We start from the raw sequence: 27,100 nt of genomic DNA on the forward strand, positions 1-27,100 counted from the left end.
AGCATATGTCCACGATAATCGAAGAAAAATATCGGTACACTCTTTCTTATACTAACCTGCTACTCACCTTGGCTCGACTTTACCCCACAATTTTCCACTCGATGGTAGCATGGTATGGAAGCCTTCGCCATTCATACTGGCATTGACATCCACTGTTCCAAGATCGATTCAATCACTTCACCAAACAAGGGCTGTGACGTTAATTGTCTCTTATGGATTGTGGGAGCAGTGTGCTGAATATGAAGGAGATCTTTGACATGGCATTACACTTATTTTTATTTTCAATATTTCTAGCGCAAATGTCCATGCTCCTTGTTTTTGTCATCATATTTCCGTGCAGCATGTCTGAATTTATCGTTCAAAACTTATTTATTGCACTTTAGTTGCATTGCATTGAGGCCCTACTAAGGGAACTACAAACTAAATAATTAAACAGTGGATATCGAGTCTCCATAGCTGGAAATCTGATTGCATTCCGTGGAGTAATTCAGTTGGTTAAAGGCACCTGAGGTATTTGATTGAATTATGGCTAGCGGTGTGAAATAGATTTTTCACCGAGTAGTATTTCCACGAACGCATTCGCAGAATGTGCTGAAATCGTATTATTGTGCTGCTATTTGCTTTACGTCTAACCGCACCGTCTTTTGGCGATGATGGGATAGGAAAGGCCTAGGAGTGGGAAGGAAGCGGCCGTGGACTTAATTATGGTACAGCCTGGTGTGAAAATGGAAAACCACGGAAAACCATTTTCAGGGCTGCCGGCAGTATGGTTCGAACCCACTTTCGCTCGGATGCAAGCTCACAGCTGCGCGACCCTAACCGCACGGCCGACTCGCCCGGTTATAATTGTACTAGCTGCTGAACCCGTCGTGGCCGGAACTATCACTTAGCATATGTAAGATTACGTTTCTGTTGACCCCTAGTGTTTTAGCTGAAATTCTGAAGCACACAGGTAGACAGCTCCTCTTTGTCATCAGCTTCTTGTGGTCTGCTCGTTCCCCGGCTCTTTCTTCTTTCCTCGACTTTGGCAATCTATGGAGAGTTGGTGTGGATATTATACTGGCAACGTTATGAACGGTTTCTGCGTCTCTCTGTACTTATTCACTATTAACCTAATATGTTTCCCTTTACCATAAGTAGAAGACGAAATGTAAAAAATGATACTGCAAAGGACCAGACAAACAAATAAAGAAAATAACACAAGAGCAAAGAAATTGTAACAAAATGGTTCCTCAGTTGTAATCACGTAGGCTGATCGCGTAAAATAATCCACCGAATTAATTTCTATTTGTTTCCTTTCTTGATTTCCAATAGTTCATTTCTTCATCCTCTCTTCTGTCCAGATGTTATTCAGCTCCTTCATTTCCATTCTCCGGGATACCCTTGAAAGTTTGTAACAATCTCCTGAACGTTGTTTGTCCTGTTATTCCCATCTCTGCCTTATTTATCTTTAACTTTGCATCCAATGAATGCCATTCTTACTCTTGTAAGAATTTGTTTTGCGAGACTGGCATTATCCTTCCTCATTATGTAACTCTTCTCTTCCCGAGAGTATCAGACCTTCTTTCAGTTTATTTATTTGTGTAGAGCTCTTCTTTATTGCTGTGTCTGAACTACCAATTTTCAGCCTTCAATGGGCCCTAAACTTTTCTGAGAATTTTTCTTTTATTTTCCTCTTGCACTTCTATTTCCTCTGTTTTCACGGAAAACGTACATTCTCTGGCATAGAGATATGCTGCTTTAATTACTGTGTTGTAGCGCCTGATTTTAGTTTTCCTATTATAGGTACCCTAGGTCAGTTGGTAACATTGTTCCAATTTCTTTGCTCTTGAACTGTTTGACTTTTGTCTTTCTGGTCCTTTGCAGTATCTCTTTTTTATTTTTTACATTTCGTCTTCTACTTCCCGTAAAATGAAACATTAGGTTAATATTGAACAACTACAGTGAGATGCCCAAGGTGTTCAAAACGTTGCCAATATAATATCCACAGGAACTCTCCATAGAATTGGTTATCGACTCTTGGACTTCAACCTTCAGACTACCAAAAAGGAACCCCATGGCGCAACAGCCCCGAAGGGCCATGGCCTACCAAGCGCCCGCTGCTCAACCGAAGACCGCAGATCACGAGGTGTCGTGTGGTCGGCACGACGAATCCTCTCGGCCGTTATTCTAGGCTTTCTAGACCGGGGCTGTCAGATGGCTCCTCAATTGTAATCACGTAGGCTGAGTGGACCTCGAACCAGCCCTCAGATCCAGGTAAAAATCCCTGACCTGGCCGGGAATCGAAACCGGAACCTTCGCGTAAGAGGCAGGCACGCTACCCCTACACCGTGAGGCGGGTTTTCAGACGACTGCCAATGGTATTTCCCCTTTCCTCTGTATTGGAAAAGCGTTAGGATGAAAATATTTGTAAGTAATATTTTAGATACTTTGGCATGACCAATTTTGCTGTAAAACCAACTATGAGGGAAATAATCGACTTTTATATTTTAGGTCCCCTCTGAAGATCTACACGCTGCTGAAGTTTTTAAACAACTTATACCTGAGTTCTTAATCACTCTCATGCTAAACTTAAATACCTACCTTGTTCCATTAAAATATCTCTATCATATTTGTCGTAATGCTGTAATAAGTAAACAGACAGAATTTGGCTTTCCGAGTCCAATTTGGACGTTTCGATCCCAGCTATTCCGATGGTATTTGAAGGTGCTTAGATATACATGCATCACGTCGGTAGATATACCGGCACGTAAAAGAACTGCTAGGGACGATATTCTGTCACCAAGGCTTCTTTTACGGATTTGAGAAAAGCTTTAATGACAGAATTTTGTCCCTAGCAGTTCTTTTACGTGCGAGTAGGGTGACCAACTCGTCGGTATGTAACAAGTTTGGCATTGGCCTTAAGGGACCAGACACTAACCGTTCAGATAATAACATTGCGTGTAAATATTTACCAGAGAAAATATTCGAGCCCACGTCTCTTGTATATTACCATAACCACCAGATTGGAGATGGTTTGTGTAAACATGTGATCAGAGCTGAACTGGGCATTGTTCACACTTGAAGTACTTGTGCCGAATTTTTCTCTCGGATTTCACTACGTGAACTCGGTAGTCTACACAACACCAATGCCATTGGGTTTGTGAGGACTGGGATTTCTCTTTCCTTACGCGCTGTGAACTTTCTCTTTGCGTATACAACGCAATGAGATTTGAGAGATAAATACATGAAAAAAAAACCTGAAATGTCGTATGGCTTTTTAGTACCGGGATGTGTCCGAGGACTTCAGCTCGCCAGGTACATGTCTTTTGATTTGACTCCGGTAGGTGACCTGCACGTCGTGATGAGGATGAAATGATGATGAAGACGATACAGACACCCAGTCTCCGTGCCAGGGGAATTAACTAATTATGGTTAAAATTCCCGACCCTGCCGGGAATCGACCCCGGGACCCCTGTGGCTAAAGGCCAGCACGCTAACCATTTAGCCATGGAGCCTGACTGAGAGACAACTGAAACCATTTCGAAGAAAGAAGTTACCGTATCGGTTATAAAGATGAAAATTAAAGCAAAACCGAAGGATGGCTAAGGGACTAAAGTTGAAAGACTCCAGAAAAAAATTGTAGTTATACGAAGCTATTGGTATCGTGATCATAACTGCGTGACTTCAAGTTTTAGGTGGAAGACAAACCGCGGGGGCGTGTATAGCCTCGCAGAACTATAACCGTCGAGATCAGAATAAAACAAGAATTTTTAAAAAAGGACGCCGGATAGGAATCATTTAGGTGCGGAGCCTGGCGTAAGTCTACCTTTTATCAGCCCAGAAGCTGGTCGGATTCTCGGATAACACCGCCGAAATGTGCACGTTCATGGTGAAACCATAGAAACTAATGTTGGCGCCATAATAAGACGTACAAGGCGTGATGAAAAGTGAGATAGTTTTCCATTGCTTTCTTCACTGGGCCAGAGAGTGCTATTGCAACACCAGAAGCCCTGTGAGTATGACATTTCATAACATTCAGATGCACTAGTAGTGCTCCGAATGTTACTACTCACCATCACCACACCTCAGTAGCTTCCATACTTTCATAGCCAGAAATGGCATGAACCTCGGTGGAAGTTAAATTTTGCTCTGGGATGTCCCAAAATACAGACGCAATAATACTGCTTCCATGAAGAAACGGCAATATGAGTTACCATAAGCAATCGGAAGTAATGCTAGAGCTAACTAGATGCTTTGTGGTCGTCAATCCATGCTACAATATTAAGTGCCCCTGGAATTTCCCCATTTAGTCACCTCTTAGGACAGGTAGAGGATACTATGGTCATCTGACGAAAAGTCGCGTAGATGGGGAGTAAGAGGTACGTGGGGCAACATGGCATCCGCGCATGCGCCTACCTCACGCCTCAAGGCCTGGCAATAAACATCTGTTCCAACCGCGGTGATTCTTGCAAACCGAGGGGCTGTTATGAAATTTCAAAGTGGTGGTGCACTTATGCCTTGATTACACATTTACTGTAAGTACTGCATAATGAACAGTTTCATCATGAATATGCAGTGATTCAAAGAGCTCGAATTGTCTGTCACGACTGATGTTTGTAGCTACGAGTGTAGTATATGTTACTCGTGACGTACCTACAAGCTGCCGCCAATTCTCGTCAGACACACATATTATTCAGGATGTATTCTATGCCCCTACGCAGAAGAATGGGAACACTAGGAGTATAGATTGTTCCAAAGACCTTCCGTTTATCAAAATGAAAGTTATTTTCCAGTACAAAGAGGAAAACTGTTATGTAATAAAGAAATGAAATATCCTTCACATCAAGACAGGGAATGCTAGTTGGTTTACGTCGCACCGACACAGATAGGTCTTATGTCGACGATGGGACAGGAAAGGCCTAGGAATGGGAAGGAAGCGGCCGTGGCCTTAATTAAGGTACAACCCCAGCATTTTCCTGGTGTGAAAATGGGGAAACCACAGAAAACCATCTACAGGATTGCCGGCAGTGGGGTTCGAATCCACTATCTCCCGGAGTCGAACTCACAGCTGCGTGCTCCTAACCGCACGGTCAACTCACCCGGTAGACAGGGAATGAAGAAGAAGAAAAATACTATTTATTCACCGTATAACAAAAGGCAGATCCTCCAATACTCACCAGATGTTTGTAATCATTACAGATACATAGGTATCCCAGATGCAGCTGAAAGCAAAAATACCTGGATTAAGTGCGTATTACTCCACATCATTCTTCAAAGCAGTTGTTCAAACGTGGTAAAAGAAAGAGACATTTCGGAGCACACCTGTTGGTGGAGTCTCAGATATTCCATAAAATATTTTAGCTAATGCATATGTTTTTATACATATTCGAGCGGGATGTAAAAACGGGATATTTACCTCTCATTAAGGTAAAGATTGTTTACACAATAAACGTTCTCATTTGAAGCTCATTATACTGAAATAACTAAGGAGCTGACTCCTAGGAGTATAAACAAACATAGTTAAGAGAGTTTGTCCTTATGAATGTGTAGTTGAAGACTTACGAATCTCTCTTATTATGAATTAGAACTGAATTTCCCTTAGAAAATTATTATTGCCAATTTTCAAACATATTTAACAAGGTAAGGTAAGCGTGTATTCCGCCCGGTGGCAGGTTAGAACCTCCGCAGAGGTGTGCCTGAGCTGGAGTTTACGTACGGTAGGGTGGCCAGTTGCTTTCCGCTCCTCCATTCCCTTACCCCCCCACCAACAACAGCGCTTGGCAACCCATCCAAATCTTGGCCACGCCCAATGTTGCTTAACTTTGGAGATCTCACGGGATCCGGTGTAGCCGTCGGCATCTTTAACAAAAACACATGTAAATATATGCTGATTATGTAATGATTATCAAAATTAAAAAGAATGATATCGACTTGAATATTGTGTAACGATTTTGTTTCCTTGCGATGCAGGTAACTTTTTATATCATTTCTCACATTGATCACACGAACACAAATGGTTACATCATTATAGCTTCATTTCTGTAAGATTCCTATCACAACGATTACTATTCTATCAAGTACGAGAATAAAAACATTAGTGAACAACTCCAGTGCATGATGTGTCAGCTTAGTTTTCTTCTCGCGTATGTGGTACATACTACACATTTTAGTAAAAAGTTTTATCAGTTATATGAGAAATGTAAAATTGTTTTAAATGTAAAAGAAAATGTCATATTCAGTCAATACAGTATTTCGCATATTCGTTTCGTGTTTGAAATAAAGCACCTTTCTATGCAAAAATATATAACTTGTAATATTATGAGGTGATTTATTTAATAACCCACTAAAGTGTTGCTACGTTGACTTTGTAACTTTTTTTTTGATGACTACCATAATAAATATAATCATCAATAAATTATATAAATAAATAACTGAATAAATAAATTTGAAATAAATTAAATTAATAAACATAATTAATCGAAATGTCCGTAGTATGGGCGCCAGAGTTCACCAGAATGGATCCATCGAATTTAGAAAGAGCATGATAAACTTTATATCCCAGGGCGTGTACATAATGCTGCGTACTGGTACATCTGCTGCAGGCCTTACCTAACCTCCTGAAAACGACTAAATAGGTAGGAACTGCACCTAGGTTCATCAATAACTCCACTAATTCTAAAATAGCTAACTACATTTGTAATGTGAAAATGGGAACTAATATTTACTGGACATAACTGAATTCTTACATCAAAGCATCTAAGTGTATTTATTTATTCATCTGTCATGTCGACTTGTGTATCCAGCCGTTATCTGTATTATCGGCCATTGTTGGAACTGTTTCCTAACTGTGGAAGTTACCAGACCAATTTAATTCAAGTTATCTATCCATTATTGTCTGGCATTTGACTGGACTGTGTAATGCGCCGAATTATAATTTGTAACTTCTGCGCATTTTCGCGGTGCACGCATTGAATTATGGGACTGCCTACTCGCCTAGCTCAGTGTGAGCTCAGTAGTCTGCAGTAGTCTGCTCGGTGTTACTCTCCAAGATGGCTGTGTTGTATGAAGCTCCCAAGCAGACGGCTTGCCGAGAAGGGGAAGCTATTATAATGGAGCTTGACTCCGGCGGTTAAAGAGTAATGTGAGGGCTAGGCCCTGTTATTTTTTTTGAAAGTATCCAGTGTGCTCCAACCTTAATATTTTCTTAATGTAACATGTAAACTTGGTGCTGTGTGTTAACCGTTATCGGTATTAAAAGTTTCAAGTGTCTTGTAAGTTTGGATATCTTTACTCCAAGTAAGTACTGAAAATTATAATTTATTGAAGGGATCCCATTCGTTCAGGCACCAGTGTGAGTAATTTCATCGCGGACATGAGCAACATTATAAACGACAATTTTGGTATAGTGCAACCTTGTAAGCAAAATTTGATATCTGTTTGAACCGAACCGGTTGGAGAAAGAAAATTTAATGTAATGTAGGGAGCTCGGGATCGCTAGTTATGCATCTATGAGGTGATATTTTGTGTAAGTGATTTTGTCTTGCGTTTTTGTCGGGGTCCATTATTGCCAACTGTGTTTCTTGATGTTCATTATGATGACGATTATTATTATTATTATTACTTTTATTTTTTGTAATTCATTTCGGTGCGTGTTTTCTCCCTTAGTTTTTTCTGGTTGGTTGTAATTGCTGTCTGATTTTGTCCTATTGCCTTCGTGGCTGGTTATCTGTACGTAATGATTATCGCGTTGTTACGGGCCTTTATTAATGACACCTCATATTCGCATCGTAGCGCATTCCACGGCCCCCTCTGTTCTAAAGTATGTAAATCGCTGGTGAATTGATTAAGTAAGGCTAATGTAAACTGGTACTATCACCTCTTGGATAAATAATAATTATTATTATTAATATTATTATTTTAATAACTTACAATCTTAAAATTGAAATTTGCTGGTCGAAATTAAGTTTAATAATGGGAGTTTTCATTCGTTGTCTTATTATCTTTTCTCCCATTGTTGTGTTCCTTGCTTTTGTCTTTATTACGTCATGTCACCCCTTCTTATCTAATCTGATGATACGTTAATATTTTGGGTGGCTTTGATGATTATTATGGGATCTTGGCTTCGCGTCGGTAACGGGTAGCTCTTGTTGGGTGCTTCAGTGTTCCTTAATTATTTTTATGAGTGCACCGTTAATTGTAAATTTCCTTTAATATACTTCATTTTGTTGGGATTGCTGTGCACTATTATTTTATTGTGTTTTCATCTAGCTCGTTTCTTTTGTGTAATGTTTATTCGCGGTTGGAGCCACTAAATTTTCTTCTTTTTCGTGTGTCCTTGTGTGCGTCTTGTAACTTAGTATTTTAGTAGTGTAGCAAATTTCAGTTTTAAAGTGATTTTATATCGCGGGCCCGCATATCGGTTGCAACCAATTTTTAAATAATATTATTTTCTGTATGTAAGGTAATGAGTTATTAATGAATTTTCAAACCTTAATTTCGGCGGAAGCCTATGTTAATGTGAGCTTCATTTCTCCTTAATTTCAACTTTATTTTAAAATACTGTTTTTCTCATCTAGTTTGATTGCATTTTTAAATTTTAGAAAAAGAATTATATATTTTTTTATTATTGTTCTTATTTTATACCATTTTCAAATTACATTTGCTTAGTAAATTTTCTTCATTTCAAATTTATCTGGTGTGTCATTTAGTAGCTAGCAATATTTACCTGGCAACCTGTCAAAGTTATGTAAGATCCTGGCCTTTTTAATTCTCGCTTTGCCTTCCACGCTTCATATTTTATGTTACTGCCTTTCGGTAAGTATTGTGCTTGTTTTCTTCTTGATGTTTGTGCTTTTCTTTTGAATGTTTGGTTTTCTGATTGGTAAGGTTGCAACATTCTTAACAAAATCCGTGCATGAGCACCTCATCAACACACACAATTATACATATAATACACACACTAAAGATTGCTGGAAGACTCCATATTTGCAATAACAACAATAATGAAAACAGTGGGAAAACGAAAGTGAGAACTAAGCTACCATTTGTAGATAATCCGATGAACAATGTACATGTATGAAGATAAATACCCTTCACTGTCTCTATATCAATTCGACTTACCGATTCTCATAATCGGCAGTTATCACATCACACAGATACTGTACCTTGTAATACTGTGTTCACATATTTTAACACTTGTAAAGATATATACACACGTCTGTCGATCCTCAACATAAATTATGGAAAGTCTGAGATAGCTTTCACCAACATCTAATGCTAGACCTCCACAAGTACAACAACACTTAATGCGTACGCTCTCCACAACTTGTTGTTCAGCCACTTTCCACGAACATAAAAAGACTACGCTCCACGAACGTTTGAAGTCCAGTTCATTGCAGCCGTGTCACTCGAGCACCGTGTATCAGCACCACTTCCTTCCCGTACAGTGTGTCAGTTGTCGTTCCTTCATACAGTGTTACTGCTTGTAGTTGTAGTAGTTACATTACAATCACCTCGGTTGCCGCCGTATGATCAACCTTTATAGACATCAACATCCCCCTCCTCTCAGATGATACGTCTGGATTGGTCCTTGCCCACCAATCATGAGTGATCTCTAGTCAAGACCAAGCCCTGAACTACTTCTTCCTCCCAAGACAATAACAAACTCTGGGGTATATTACATGACTCGCCGAACTTCCCTAGTACAACAACATCAACAAACACATCTCATCAGACACTGGGATATTTACATGACTCATAGAATATCCCGACACAAGTACATCACAACAAACACTGGGGCAGCCACATGACTCAACCAAATTACCAGAGTTATTAAAGCAATGTTTTCCCACTCGTGCAAAACAAATTACTCATACCTACATATGTGGATATCTTCCAGCTTACCAATATAAATGGCAAAATATACAAATGAAATACTGATAATAATAACAATAATAAATAGAATACTGACAATAATATCTCTAACTTCTACATATAATTCGGGGGTGTGATATATATGTACTATCACAACTTTATTGGTCTACGAAAGCACTATTTCTGAGATCATATATCAATACAAGTACTTTTATCACTAAATATATTGTATATTGTCCCAGTAGTCTCCAAAATTTGCTAATGTCCCAGTCTAACTCAGAACTAAGGCTTTCTCAGTTCTGGATTTGTTTAAAAGGTGACAACACTGGGGAACGTATAATTAATGAAACGGAAAAACAGCAATGTGAAAAAACATCCAAAAATAAACTTGGACAAACAATTTTAACATACAAAAATGTACTATTCAGATAACTGGCGGGTCGGTGGTTAGAATATATCGGATGAGTATTCAAACCCATTTCCGTGTAGTATTACGGGGTCCTAACCATGCTTGTTTTGAACCTAGGGGATATCCTACTTCTAAGATTCCTATCTGTTGGAGGGGGTCGATAACTTACGTTAACAGACACAAAAAAGTCCTTGATGAATAAAATGATGAAATACTAAATTTAACGCTGGTGGATTCAAGCCACTTACTTTACGCTTAAATTAAAACACATCTGAAAACACAATTAAATTCATAAACAAAGACAAGTTGCTGGAATATATAATCAAATATGTACACTTCATGCTGAGAATAAACGGACATCAGCTATCAGGTATCTATATATATATAAAAAAACATGTCCTGACTGACTGACTGACTGACTGACTGACTGACTGACTGACTCATCATGGCCGAGCAAAAACTACTGGACATAAGGAAACGAAATTTTGGTTAGAATATATCGGATGAGTATTCAAAACCATTTCCGTGTAGTATTACGGGGTCCTAACCATGCATTAGATTGTAAGTGCTCACTAAGTCATGATTTTTATATTCAGTCTCTAAGGGGGTGAATTGTTAACATGAGCATATATAAATCACAAAACTTAAAAATTTACAGACATGAAAATTGGTATTTGGAATCTCCGTTAAAAATAAATAAACACCTATTGTTTTTGTTTTTGGAAAATCCAATTAATGGGGGTGAACAGGAGTGACAAAGGATGTGAATTTTTTAAAAAGACAATATCTACAGTATATCTCAGAGACATAAATTGTTATAGTCGTGAAAATTGGTATTTGTAATCTGCCGTACAAGTAAAGAAACATAGATAATTTATTTTTGGAAATTCCACTTAAGGGGAACTGAAATAGTGGTGAATTTTTTAAATGAGAATATCTACTGAATATCTCATAAACTTAATATGTTACAGACGTGAACATTGGTATCTTTAATCTCTTTTAAAACTAAAGAAACATGTGTTGGTTTGTTTTCAGAAAAGAACACGAGGGGTGGGTATAAAGGACTGAAAACGGGGTTGAATTATTTTTATTAGGATAGTGATAACTCAAAAACTGAAGATGCAGCAGAGGTGAAAATTGGTATTTGGAGTCTCCTTTAAAAATAAATATTTCTTTGTTCTCGAATTTTTAAATTCAGTACCGGTATATCTACAGTAAATGTAACATGTTACAGACGTGATATTGGTATTTGGAAAGTCGTTTAAAAATACAGGAACATTTTTATTTTCGGAAAAGACACTTAACGGGGAAATAAAAGTGAAAAGAAGAGTTGAAATAACTGAAAATGTTACAGACGTGCAAATAGGTATTTTGAATATCTCTTAAAAATATCACATCCTTTTTTCGACCTGAGAGAAGACTGTTTCTCACATGTACAGTTATATGACGCCTGGTCATCCTACCCAAAAAGGCAATTTCAAAATTCTGGTTTATGAAGAGTTTCTGGGGTAAATTAAACTCAGTTTTTCAGATGAGATGTATACATAGGGATTTTCAGTTCATGTCTTAGTACAGTACCGAGGAAAGATTATTTTTAACAAATATCGAAATCCACGCGAAGCTGCGGGTAAGTGCTAGTCTATATAAATAAAGTTGTAGGGGGTCCGCTGTCTGTATTTTCTTTTATTTTGCCAATTGTTCAGACATTTATCCGTTTTAGGTCAACTCAAGACCGAATCGGTGGTTTTTATTTTTCGTTTCTGTTTGCTTGTCCGTTTGTTTGTTCCACCATCATGGCAAAACGACTGTTTAGATATCAACCAAACTTCATATTTAGAGTATACTAATCCCAAGGATGGTTTCGGTATGCATATTATTTTTAAATCTTCGAACATACGTGGGTTTTATAGAAAGCAGAACGGTTTTCCTCCATTTTCTCTTATACTATTGATTTTCTGTAAGCTCCTTGTACCGTATGTGAAACGCCTCTTCATTATAAAAAAAACTTTCGTTATGTTCATAATTTACCTTACTCTTCAAATGACGGGGAAAATTACTATTTTCTGCTGATACCATGCTCTGCATTGAGTGACCGACAGACCGACAACGAACCTGCAGGTTACCATGGCAATGAACCTGACTGCTTGCCAGCAGGGAACTAACGTATTGCCATAGTCCTCTTCATTCCCATAAATTCGTGGTTATTCCTTGAGTAGAAAGCAAGAGAGGCGTCAATCGGCAATTCTGCGAGATATTGGCGAAATATCGTTGGACGTTGGAGGTTATAACCTTCCTCTAATAGCTTAAATAATACCACCATTAGTCACCTTCTTATTTGTTTACCTGTTTTCTGTAATTAATTTCTCCTCTACCGAGCTCGATAGCTGCAGTCGCTTAAGTGCGGCCAGTATCCAGTAATCGGGAGATAGTGGGTTCGAGTCCCACTGTCGGCAGCCCTGAAGATGGTTTTCCGTGGTTTCCCATTTTCACACCAGGAAAATACCGGGGCTGTACCTTAATTACGGCCACGGCCGCTTCCTTCCAATTCCTAAGGCTTTCCTATCCCATCGTCGCCATAAGACGTATCTGTGTCGGTGCGACGTAAAGCAAATAGCAAAAAAAAAAAAAAAATCTCCTCTGTTACCGCTTTCTAATATCTATAACTCACACCAGCATAATTTATTGAGGGGCATTTCATTTTCTAATACATTCACTTGGTATTTACATATTTTGTCGTCATCCGGCTGTCCTCAGTTATAATACATTTTCTATTAATTTCAACTTTCTTAACTGTATTACTTTCCTCCTTAATTACTTCGTATGTATGTGAGTGCTAATCTCGAAAGCTGGACACTCTTTTCTTTGAGGAAATATTCTAAGCTATGCACATGTATAACTTTTGGCCCCGGAAAATATCGAAATATGGATGCAATTTTAACGACGGTGCAGACATTTGTTTCGGGATAATTCGTGGCTAATCGATAGTCTATCACAAATCAGAAAGCACAAACGCGTTTCATTTTTGAGAGATCTACAACTTTGGTCCCATAATTTTTGTCGTATTTCTATCACTCATAAGTAAAATAGAGCTGTATTTCTCAATTTCAAGTTAATTTTGAACTTCTACACGTATATGTTATCATTTGGCACACTTATAGGAAAGAGAGAATCATGACATTCGGCATGCATATTGACATGACCAGTGGCCATGTGATAGCCAAATTTTATGATTCTAGCTGTCACATGAATATCAAAAATATAAAGTATTTTGTGAAAACTGTACAAAATTTCACCCCATTCAATGACGCTAACTTAATCTAACACATAAATATAGGAGATACGAGAAGATGTCATAGGACCAACCATGTAGAATACTGAAAGCGGCGTCTGATGGTTAAGTCCGTTTGTAGATATGTCGTCCAGTTTCAAAGCAGTAACTCTCGAAATAAAGGTCTGCATTTCTAGAGTGTCCATGCTTATCAATAACAATAAAATCGTAACGACCGTTTATCTGTACATTGAATATTATGGCGAAATTCCCGTACAGTTATCCACTTCAGGTTTAATAATGACCATCTGCATATTTTTAGCAGTGGTGTCTGTTGGTTTGTTTGTTTTTCTGATTGTTTGTCTATAAATAGGAAACTACTGGATATATTTCCACCCTTGTGTAGGTTTTGGGGTAAATAATATTTCGAAATCCCTGAACTGACTGGAGTTTTATACGAAACCGGAAACGTGATTTTGCACTCCCACAAAATATACACAACCAAACTTAATTGAATTCTACCTGCCATAATGGAAATTAATTTATATATATTTTTTCTCATGTGCATAATTTCGATACGAGGATAAATAATGGAGATATCATTAACGGACCTTTCTTCTGTAGATTATAAGTGTCGCTTAATTCAAGAGCGGGTGCGTGTAAAGCGTATTTCTTACAACTTGAAAACTAGTGAAAATATTTAAAGCGAACTTTATATTTAGCACCCACCTGTTGAAAGGTAGGTTTTAAAGGTCAATAACATTTCATGTTACCGGAATGGACTGGCGGTTTATAGGGAACCGAAATGGTGATTTTATATACAGTATATACAGTACAAGACCAAACTGACTGGAAATCGACCAAACTTGATGGATGTCCATTTCTAAAACTTTCCTTCCATGTGTATTTTTCCGACAGGAGGATTGATAAGGGAGATATCATGAACGGACGGTTTTGCAGGTTAGATCCAGCAGATATAGCCCAAAAGGTGTTCTACGTGGAGCAGATTCCTTATTTACCTATATAAATAAAATCGTAACGAATGTGTTCCTGTACATTGACTATATTGGCGAAATTTTCGTAAAGCTATCCGTTTAAGGGGTAATAATGAGCATCTGCATGTTTATTGGTTTAGTTTCCTGAAAGTCCTAATTTTTACCCTTCTATCCCAAAATCCAAAATCGGCACAATCTGCCAGACGAACATAAAAATTGAAATTTGGCAAAATAATACGTTTAAGCTTGTAATAGACGGAAAACTTCCAAGATCTTTAAATTTTTCACTTTTTACCCCGAAGAATGTCGAAATATGGAAGCAATGTTAATGATGATACAGACCTTCGTTCCGAGGTATTTCGTGGGATCAAGGGGAAGTCCTATCACATAACGGATGGCACAATCTCCGCTCAATTTGGACTGATCTACAACCTTGGTCTTATGACATGTTGTATCTGTATCCCTTATACGTTAGATTTTTCTCTATTTCTCGATGTTAAGTAAATTTGGTGTTTTCACATGCATAATTCATACTGTCAGTCACTTAGAGGAAAGATAGAATCATCAAACTCTACACGAAAATTGGCCCACCCAAATGCTATGTATGTAGCTGTCACATAATTATCCGAAAATTAATCCTATGTGAAATAATCTTACACAAATGTTACCCTATTCAACGTTTCTAACTCAATCTGACCCATGAATAGATGGGATATCATATGATCAGCCACTTAGGCCGCTAAATCCGGCGTCTTACGGCACAATTCTTTGTCGACATGACGTACCGTTTAGTAGCAGTTAATATGTAAATGAAGGTCTGCAATATTGTAAGTATGCATATACTTTCGTATGTCGATCTATATATATTCATTGATGTCGATTTGTAGTGATCGAGAAAGGGTGTGTCTGCTCTTGTTATCAGTACTCCCCACACCGACCTTGACTGGCTGTGGGAATGGGGTCCTTCTCCAACTCCTGTATATCTGGCTTTAGTAAGGAAGGCCTTCCATTGTAATGAATAATTCACTTCTCGATTTGACTTGCAGAAGGCAAGGGAGCATGCAGTTTGGTTTAAAACTCCCCTACCCGATTGTGTTTGGCTGTAGGCAAGGGTACCCGCTATTATAAACAAATGTACCCATCTAAAATATGACTGGCATTAGGCATAGTGGCCTGCTATTTTAATGGAAAATCACCAACTTCGTGTGACTGACAGTAAGCTGGCTGGCAGTACGGAAAGGGGGCCGCCATTATAATGATAACTGCATAACTCAATATCGACTGGTAGTAGGGAAGTTGCCTGCCATTATATTAAAAAGTCCTCAACTGTAATCTGTTTGGAAATAGGAAAGGGGGCCTGCCATTGTAACGAAAACTCTCCAAATCAATTGTGACCGCACAGTAGGCAATGGGGCCTGAAATTATAATGTAAACTTCCCAACTCGGTTTGTGAATGGCAGTAGGCAAGTGAGCCTGCCGTTATCATCACAAATCCGCAACAACACTTTACATTGGAAACGGCGTATGGGGACCTCCCGATGCTGTTTCTCGGATAACGCTAAGAGACATGCAATTTTAAAACAATATTATTTAATGCATATACAGTATTTACTTCGACAACCGCATACAATGTAGAATACCGTAGCGAAGCATGGGTACATTTGCTAGTCATAACATAAAAACAAAAACCAAGATCTCAACATCAAATTTCAGAATTCTCTCACCTTGATGGCATGTTAAAAACAAAAAACGCACTTGGTATTTCTCAAGGATTCTAATATTGAAACTACTGGGATCCTAAAATTCTACCATCGTTGTGATCACATTTCTAATTAATAAAATCCGAAAATGACACTACTGTACTGTATGTTGCCTCTCCTATGGAAATATCATACATGATTTCAACCCCCATGGGTAGGGGACGCGGATCAAGAATACACCCACGGTATCCCCTGCCTGTCGTAAGAAACAACTAAAAGGGGCGACCAACAGCTGATGAATTTGGAACCATGAGATTACCTGTAATTAGTACTATTACGCGCGAAACACCACGGGTTTACTTTATCTGTGATTAGTACCAATGTATGAGGAAAACCATGGGTCTACGTTTAATGTTGGCAACTCGCGAGCACAAAATGTAGATAAATTGTATTAAAAATATAGCTAAAAGTGGCTAAAATCACAGACTAAAGTAGCTTTAGATAACCGAGCGAGTTGGCCGTGCGGTTAGAGGCGCGCAACTGTGAGCGTGCATTCGGGAGATACTGGATTCGAACCCCACTGTCAGCAACACTGAAGATGGGTTTTCGTTAAAAGCTATCATATCGGTGACCACATAGTATTCTAATATCTGCAGGCTCTCTGACTGGATAGCAGTCGTCTTAACAAGGCAAGGCTCTTAATGAGCTGTAGTCCTATGTGTCATGATTTGTTATGAATTGTTACGAAAATGTTAATATTGTTCAACAATTAGGTGGGAATATTGAGTAATACTTACAGATAACATTTCAACAACAGTCAAAAACAAAAACAAAAATCCTTAGTGACTACACTTAAGAAATACCAATGTACAACAATGTCCGTATCTTCATGTCCCAGCGAGATCGTTTTCGAAACCCTAATGTAACGGTGTTTCGAAAGGTTCAGGCCATTAGATGTAGCCTAATGCCCTCTGTTGTAGAATGCCTCCTTGGCTCTAATTTTAGAATATTTACACTGAAAACTTCAATTAAACAAACGTAGAAACTTCTTGGCACTTATTGTTACTGAATCAACGCCGTGTAGCATTCTTTGGCACATACACAAATTTGACTACCCCGTGCTGCTTTGTAGTGCTGAGTCGGTCAACGAAACTTGTCCTGTGCTTGTCACAAAGTACTCGAACCAAAATTATCCTTTCCTGGTCAGTAAATAGTCAAATCAAACACTTAGAAATGTATTTATCTATGTAATAGTTCAAAATGGACGTTATTCTAATTAAAACATTTTATTGAATGTACATAGAAATAGGCCTTACATTATTAAATTTGGTCTGGAAAGATTGATGCATTTCTGGATGAATATGTAAGAGAGATGAAAAATTTGAACATTGAGGCCATGACTATTAACTTTAAATTCTCTCTCTGAATCAGTGTTAGAATGTCGACCTCCGTATCACAAGATCAGTGTTAGAATGCCGACCTCCGTATCGCAAGACCACGGGTTCAAACAAGGTGGATGTAGTCGGACTTTGAGAGCCAGAAAAATGGCCATTCTGGACTTCGTACCACGGGATAACAAGATGTAAAAGATCTCGTGTGCTCGGTGTTGTATAGTCATATTTAATCGAAACTCAGCAATCACTCAATAGAGTTCTGGTTTCTCCGCCAAGTCGTAACAATCTGTCAGTAAAAAAATGCGTCAAATAAACATGTCTATGTTATAGGCCTAATAGTTATTATTATTATTATTATTATTATTATTATTATTATTATTATTATTATTATTATTATTATTATTATTATAGCCTCCCTGGCTCAGGCGTCAGGGCGCCGGCCTCTCACCGCTGGATACCGTGGTTCAAATCCCGGACACTCCGTGTGAGATTTGTGGTGGACAAAGCGGAAGCAGGACAGGTTTTTCTCCGGGTACTCCGGTTTTCCGTGTCATCTTTCATTCCAGCGACACTCTACAATAGCATTTCATTTCATTAATCATTCATTAATCATTGCCGCAGAGGAGTGCGCCAGGGTTCGGCAGCCGCCATAATTCCTATCCTCGCCATTAGATGGCGGTTTCATTCATTCCATTCCTGACCCGGTCGAATGACTGGAAACAGACTGTGGATTTTCATTTATTATTATTATTATTATTGTACCGGGCGGTACACCTCTACACCGTTTATTTAAAAATTGCGCCAGTTGAAACTCCTCTTCTGGAGGAAGGTTGAACTTTATCTATTCTATTAATTCTCTACTTTCTCAGAAGATGTCACCACGTGGAAAATTTTGAGTTTTTGAACTGTGTCACTTTTGATGTGTTTTTGTTTCGCTTGAAGTAAGAACTGTGAACTTTCTCTTCTAGAGGACACTACTGAAGATCAACAATAGTGCGACCTAGTGCGGAGTTAAAGAACTATTTTGTTGGAGAAATTTTTATTTCAAAAGTTTGGGTTTTGTTAAATTTCTTTCTGTTATTGTTTAAGTTGGCTGTATACCCCTCTTTTTCCCCTTGTTTTAGATTTATCCAATCACGAATTTCTTAAATTAATTTCTATCCAATCAGATGTATCTTCCCCCAACTTGAATATGTTGCTGGGGCCTATCCAATAAAAACATTGTGGGCGGGTGTTTTCTTTCCCCTAACGCCTAGAAACTTCCGCGAGAGTATTTAAACTGCTGATTTTAGGGTCTCGGGGCCACTTTTGTTCCATCTCTCAGTGTGTAAAGTACATAGCAGGAGGCGGGAAGCGCCTCTTTCTTCTCCAGCTGTTCAACTTCAGGTAATGGCCTCTTAATAACATCTTTTCTAGCTAGAGTTGGCAGTTTAACTCTCGCGGCGGGTTCTAGGTCTTCCACCATGTAACTTTCCTTTCAAATGTAAAAGCAACTGGTATCTATTCTATTTTTCAAACTACATATCGGGATAGAGAGTGCTTAACCCTCTCGAGCTCCCACTCACATTGTTTTGAGGTGAACTTCTTTTTCGCAACCTATTCTTCAGTAATGTAATGTAAGTTTGTGCTTTCTTAAGTCACCTCAGTAGTATGGGATTAGCCCTTGCATCAGCGGCCTAAGAGCCAACGTAGGTCTTAGAAACAAAGTGTATTAAGGAGTGCAAGTTCGCCTCCTCTCAAATTGTGATTTTAGAGGTCACGTAATTAACCTTCTTTTCATTTATTAGACCTCAGTAGATTGGGTATTTCTCCCCTGTGTTTTGGTCCGTTGAGGACAACTTGAAGGTGGAGTTTGGTGTAGCCTTTGAGAGGCTTAAATTTTGAGAGCGTGGGGCTCTTTTGAAAATCGAGTGTCATATGCCTCGTGGAGGCTTTTTAGTGTAATTTGGAGCAAGGGCTCCGAGGTATGAATGGGGTTTTCTGCCCCTCTGTTGGAACTAGTGTCTTTGAGGTAAAACTGGGCTGATTGCCCAAGCATTGTGTTTTCGGGGCTCGAAGCCCAAATCCTGTAAATATTGTGACTCCCCGTTGATTTGCTACATTGTACCTGCCATGCTTGTTATATCTTTGTTTTGAAAAGAAAATATAACCTCGTTAAATTTTGAAATTAATTTCTCTTTAGTAGCTTGAGATCCATTCACCACCCAGCACCTTCTTTCACGCCTACCTACCACAAAAACACGGTAACAAGTGGTAGCAGAGCGTGGTTGAATGGGTCTCAGTTTAGCCCCTTTTGTCGGCTAAACATTGCTTTGATTCGAACTCTAACAATTTTCTCCGTTGCTGGAATTTTTTGAGTTTTTCAAAATTGTTCTGTCATCATGCCCGGCCCTCGTGATGTTCTCCTCCTTAACTATTTGCGCAAAGAGGAGTTGATATACGAGTTAACTATTAGAAATGTGCAATCTGGAGGCACGGTTGCAATCGACACCAACAAGCTTAGAGAGTCCCTTGATTTGCCCATTTCCATCCCCAATTTGGGAGAGAAAGAAATTGATGACTCTCTTTCCACGATCGTCGAGAATATTACTGGGCTAGCATCTGTAGTCAGCTTTTTTGATGAAAACGATCCGTCTCCTAATCAAATTAAGCGGGTGCAAGGCAGGCTGTATCACTTTGCAAATAGAGTTAATGATCTGTTGTCTCTAAAGGTGAATGACGTTCAGAGGAAGGACGCTAATACGCTCCTTGAAACTATTTCTGAATTGTCTAATAAGGTCACTCAATTGCTAACCGGCGAAGTTCCTCCCAAAACTGATCCACCCGCCACGGTGAATGTAGGTAACGAGGAAGAGCCTCCTCAGGGAGAAGGCAATAGGATAACCGTTGCTGCTCAAACTATCTCTGCCCCATCGAACAACGAATCTGAACACCGTGCGTCATTGAGTAACATCCGTTCTGATTTAACTTCGTTGCCATTGAAACCTTTACCTACTATGTCACCTGGGTTTAGCAGCTTGCCTCATCCATTGGCAATGTTGCTAAGAGGTATCTCTAAGTTTTCTGTCAACACCACTAGTGATGTAATTTCATTTTTAAGATTTCTAGTGGAATTTCAGGATCATGCTCTTGTTTTTTCTCTTTCGCCATGTCAAATCTTGCAAATTATCTATCCGTATGCTATTGGTATTCTCTCTGATAAAATTGTAAGAGCCATTGCCGAGCAATCATCTATTGAGGATTTCCATGCCCATTTGCTAGCTAACTTTATCCCGGCTAGGGCCAGGTCCTCCCTGATTCAGAAGTACTATTACCGTGTACAGCGCTTGGATGAAAACTTGGCTGATTTCATACAAGATATCAAATTCTACACTAGGGTGTTTGCTCTGCACTTTCCTGAAGATCAGATTGTACAGGCTATTGTAGAGGGAATTTCACCTCCCTATAGGTCATATTTGTGTTTCGCGGCGTGCCCGCAAACGTTCTCTGAACTTGAAGCATTGGCCGTCTCAGCGGAAGGAGTTAGATACGCCGATTCTTTGCGTGTCGCGAAAGAACCCCCGCCTTCCTTTAGTAACACTCGGCCTCCACCTCGCCGACCAGTCAATCCCCGTAAATGTTATGCTTGCGGGTCGCCTGACCATCTGCGGAATAAGTGTCCTCTGATCAAGTCAAGTGGGACAAGGAATGGAGCAGGGTCATCACAAGGCTGTTTTAAGTGTGGGGCCTTCTCACATATCGCCAAGAATTGCCCAAACTCCAATAGCACCCCCTCCTGCTCAACTTCTGGTGCAAATTCCACCTATGCCAATAATAAAAAGTGACTAACGGCTTCGGCTGAGTCGACTAATTCTGCTTTCCAAGGCTCAGCCCCGGGCAAAAAGGTCAAGAATTCAGGGAATGAGCAATCTTCAGATTCATTTTTTGAATGCCCCAGAGAGTGTCTTAGGATTGCGGCGGATACCCCCGCACCTGTTCCTTTTCTTAAGATTGAGTTAAATAACGAGCCTATAACAGCTCTCTTAGATTCAGGCAGTGTTTGTTCAATTATTTCGGCTGAATGGTATTCTAAATTGAAATCTGTTTGTAAACTCCCTAACTATGACTCATCTCCTGTTAAATATGTTTCGGCTAATTCATCTCCATTAGAAATTCTAGGTTCCTTACATGTCAAAATTCGTGTTTTTAAATTTACATGGAAATTCAAATTGTTTGTGGCCAAGCATTTGTCTTGCCCCATCATACTGGGAGCGGACTTCCTGTCTCACACTGGTCTTGTGCTCGATCTTCAGAGTAAGTCGTGCACATTCAAATTTGCCTCTAATTGTAAAATCCCTCTATTAAAGTGTAATTCTGCATCATGTTCATCTATTTCGCCTACCCAGGATGAGATGTTGTTAGACCTTAGACATCTACCTGAGGAGCAGGCTGATAGTATTCGTAAATTGTGTCAGTCGTTTCCCGAGGTGTTCTCTGATACTCTTGGTGTTACTGACCTTATTGAATACAAAATTGAGGTCACGGATTCGATTCCTGTTCGCTTTCCACCTTATAGGCTGTCTCCTCCTAAAATGAAAGCTCTGAAAGAAATCATCGATCAGATGTTGAAGGATGGTATTATTAGGCCCTCCAAGTCAGCGTATTCTTCGCCTATTTTTCTAGTCCCGAAACCCCAAGGAGGCTTCAGGCCTGTCATTGATTACAGGGCTCTCAATCGGAAGGTGGTGTTGCAATCTGTGCCCCTTCCTGACCTTCATTCTTGTTTTTCATGGTTTCGTAAGGCCAAGTTCTTCACTATCTTGGACTTGAATCAGGCCTATAATCAAATTCCCCTTGCCGAAGAGTCTAAACACCTTACAGCGTTTGCCACGGACTGGAATTTATATGAATACAACCGCGTGCCTTTCGGGCTCCCCACGGGGGCAGCTGTGCTTTACTAGGCTACTAGATAGGGTCTTCTCCGACATCAAATTCGAGTACTTATATCACTATTTAGATGATGTTGTCGTATTTTCAGAGACTTTTGAAGAACATCTAGATCATTTGCGAGAAGTTCTCGATCGCCTTCGTAAGGCTGGGTTAACTGTTAAGTTGTCCAAGGTTGCCTTTGCTAAGCCCTCTATGTCTTTCCTAGGGCATATTGTGTCACCTGATGGTGTAGCAGTCGATCATTCTAGAACACAGGCCATCCGTGATTTTAAACCTCCCAAGGACATTAAAGGTATCGCCAGGTTCATTGGTATGGTGAATTTCTTCAGAAAATTCATTCCTAACTTTGCTAATAGAGCGGCGCCCTTAAACCTTCTTCGTAGGAAAGGCATCAAATTCGAGTGGGGACCTTCTCAACAAGCCGCTTTTGAAGACCTTAAATTAGCACTTTGTAATGCCCCTGTACTTGCTATGCCTGATTTCTCGAAGAAATTCATCGTCCAAACCGACGCGTCGTCGTCAGCGGTAGCTGCAGTCCTTCTTCAAGAGACTGAACTAGGGAGGCGACCTATCGCCTATGCCTCTAGGACCTTGTCGGCTCAAGAAGCCAAGTATTCCATCTATGAGCTCGAAGGTTTGGCAGTCTTATTCGCCTTAGAAAAGTTCCGTCTCTATCTGGAACACGTCAAATTCGACCTGGAGACAGATAATCAAGCATTAAGCTGGGTCTTAGGTAGGCCGCGTCGTACTGGTCGTATAGCCCGCTGGGCTATTCGTATTTCCGCCTTCCAGTTTGAGGTTAGACATATCAGAGGTACCGAAAATGTTGTTGCTGATGGACTCAGCCGTATGTTTCATAACGACGTCGAGACCCACGACACGGTCGACAGTTCATCACCTCCCGAGTCCATACTATCTGGTGTTAATGCCATCTTAACAGATGCTCCCATGCTTTTTAGGGATATTGAGAAATACCAACGTGAAGATCCGACGCTGGCTCCGATAATGGAAACCCTTTCTTCTGGGGAACATGTTGTCCCTTATGTTCTGAGGAATGGTGTTCTATGTTGCCCATCGAGGCATGATAGGATGATGAAAGTTGTCGTTCCAGCTGTTCTTGTACCTATGATCTTCAAGTATTATCATGAGACCCCATTAGGAGGGCATCTTGGAATCTTTAAAACTCGTGAGAAGATTCGTGAAATGTTCATCTGGAAAGGTATGGACGGTGAAATCCGTGAACTTGTAAAAGCTTGTAAATCTTGTTTGCTCAGTAAACCCACCATGTCCACCAAGGTAGGCCTTTTGTCTTCGCATCAAGCGTCGCGCCCCATGGAACGTCTGTATATCGATTATGTGGGACCCTTCCCCCAGTCAAAGGGCAATGCTAACAAGTTTATCTTTGTGTGCGTAGATGGCTTTACTAGATTTTCTTGGTTATTTCCGACTAAGCTGGCTACCGCTCAGTCCACCATTACTTGCCTAAATTCTATTTTTGCTTCTTTTGGTCCGTGCCAATACATTGTATCTGATAATGCTAAAGCTTTTACATCAAATCTGTTTCGTAAATTCTGTTTTGACTTGTCCATCTCTCATGTAACTACATCTGCTTATTACCCTCAACCATCTTTGGCTGAACGGGTTAACCGTAATCTCAGGTCCGCACTCATTGCCTATCATCATGAAGATCCTTCCAGGTGGGACACGTCCCTGCATTGGATAGCTTTTGCTTTGAATTCGGCGGTTCATGAATCTCACAAGTTTACTCCAGCTTCTTTGATGTTTAAGTTTGTTCCCAACTCGCCGCTTTCTAACCTCTGGTCTCTGAATGACATTCTACCCGAGACAATAGATCCAGACAATATTAAAGATCTTTGGAAGAAGGCTAAAGCCAATCTTAAAGTGTCTCATGAAAAGGTTAGGGAAAGGTATGATCGTGGACGGAGACCCACCCCTTTGAAGGTAGGCGACCAGGTTATGGTCAAAAATTTTGTTCCCGCGGGCAAGCTTGCCCCCAGATTTCATGGGCCTTGTGTCATTCTCGATTTTCTCACACCGGTTACCTTATTGTTAAGTAATCCAGCCACCGAGAGGATATTTAGAGTTCACCTGTCCCAGGTGAAACCGGTGTAAATTCTGTGTTAACTTGCTTCATATTATTTTGAAAGGATATGAAGGTTATATTTTTTTTTGAGTTTCACTTTTAAGGCATTCTGCCCCTTCTGTAATATTTTGGTTTTAGATGTAAGCCTTTTGTACTACCTGCCCCGATCCGTTAAACTGCCATCCTGTCCTTGCCACGGCCATTACCACGCTCCCGTCTCCTGCTCCACTCTACACTGTGGCTTCATAATAGTAAATGCCATGGATATCTACACGCCGCTGGCCCCTCAACCTCTCCACAAGCCTGTGCCCTCAAAGAAGATGATAGTCCAACACAATTCTGCCGCCTAGCTTTAATGTTTCAGCGCCCCCGCAGCCGCGCAGCGCCGTGCAGCGACTGGGGAGGGGGATGGGCCCCCTCCTCTCCAGCGAGGACGACTTGTGCACGGCGAGCCGGAGCTCACCTCCCGGCCAAGGCTGATGTGCGGCGCACGACCTGCTACACGCCCGCAGCCTGTATCTGTTCACCGCGGGCGCGGCGTACTTCAACACCTCTGCTCCCCTCATAGTGCGGGCGAGCGGTATCTCAGGGTACTTGAGGGGTCCGAGCGGCCTCCGTTGGACGCAAGCTGCAACGGCCGGTCTGGCCATTCAACTTAGCCTACATCGACTACATAGACATTTCTGTTCAACCTTAATTCCGCTTCATGGGAATTCAACAGCAATATTTGGTGGACATTGCAAATTTTTCCTTCAATTTCAAGTATTAAATGTTTATCTTCAGAAATTCAACTTTTACAAACATAAAGACTTTCATTCACCTGCAACAACAACATTTTGAAACTGAATTAAGAAATCTTGTAAATGCTTCTGCTATCTATCTTCGTATCAACATCATTACTTGGACTTTGTTTCAAACTGATTTCATGTGTCACCCCTGGAGGAACTTTTGGGGGGGGAGGTCTGTACCGGGCGGTACACCTCTACACCGTTTATTTAAAAATTGCGCCAGTTGAAACTCCTCTTCTGGAGGAAGGTTGAACTTTATCTATTCTATTAATTCTCTACTTTCTCAGAAGATGTCACCACGTGGAAAATTTTGAGTTTTTGAACTGTGTCACTTTTGATGTGTTTTTGTTTCGCTTGAAGTAAGAAGTGTGAACTTTCTCTTCTAGAGGACACTACTGAAGATCAACAATAGTGCGACCTAGTGCGGAGTTAAAGAACTATTTTGTTGGAGAAATTTTTATTTCAAAAGTTTGGGTTTTGTTAAATTTCTTTCTGTTATTGTTTAAGTTGGCTGTATACCCCTCTTTTTCCCCTTGTTTTAGATTTATCCAATCACGAATTTCTTAAATTAATTTCTATCCAATCAGATGTATCTTCCCCCAACTTGAATATGTTGCTGGGGCCTATCCAATAAAAACATTGTGGGCGGGTGTTTTCTTTCCCCTAACGCCTAGAAACTTCCGCGAGAGTATTTAAACTGCTGATTTTAGGGTCTCGGGGCCACTTTTGTTCCATCTCTCAGTGTGTAAAGTACATAGCAGGAGGCGGGAAGCGCCTCTTTCTTCTCCAGCTGTTCAACTTCAGGTAATGGCCTCTTAATAACATCTTTTCTAGCTAGAGTTGGCAGTTTAACTCTCGCGGCGGGTTCTAGGTCTTCCACCATGTAACTTTCCTTTCAAATGTAAAAGCAACTGGTATCTATTCTATTTTTCAAACTACATATCGGGATAGAGAGTGCTTAACCCTCTCGAGCTCCCACTCACATTGTTTTGAGGTGAACTTCTTTTTCGCAACCTATTCTTCAGTAATGTAATGTAAGTTTGTGCTTTCTTAAGTCACCTCAGTAGTATGGGATTAGCCCTTGCATCAGCGGCCTAAGAGCCAACGTAGGTCTTAGAAACAAAGTGTATTAAGGAGTGCAAGTTCGCCTCCTCTCAAATTGTGATTTTAGAGGTCACGTAATTAACCTTCTTTTCATTTATTAGACCTCAGTAGATTGGGTATTTCTCCCCTGTGTTTTGGTCCGTTGAGGACAACTTGAAGGTGGAGTTTGGTGTAGCCTTTGAGAGGCTTAAATTTTGAGAGCGTGGGGCTCTTTTGAAAATCGAGTGTCATATGCCTCGTGGAGGCTTTTTAGTGTAATTTGGAGCAAGGGCTCCGAGGTATGAATGGGGTTTTCTGCCCCTCTGTTGGAACTAGTGTCTTTGAGGTAAAACTGGGCTGATTGCCCAAGCATTGTGTTTTCGGGGCTCGAAGCCCAAATCCTGTAAATATTGTGACTCCCCGTTGATTTGCTACATTGTACCTGCCATGCTTGTTATATCTTTGTTTTGAAAAGAAAATATAACCTCGTTAAATTTTGAAATTAATTTCTCTTTAGTAGCTTGAGATCCATTCACCACCCAGCACCTTCTTTCACGCCTTCACGCCTACCTACC

The sequence above is a fragment of the Anabrus simplex genome, chromosome 1 (genome assembly GCF_040414725.1).
Source record: "Anabrus simplex isolate iqAnaSimp1 chromosome 1, ASM4041472v1, whole genome shotgun sequence".
Classification (NCBI taxonomy): Eukaryota; Metazoa; Arthropoda; class Insecta; order Orthoptera; family Tettigoniidae; genus Anabrus; species Anabrus simplex.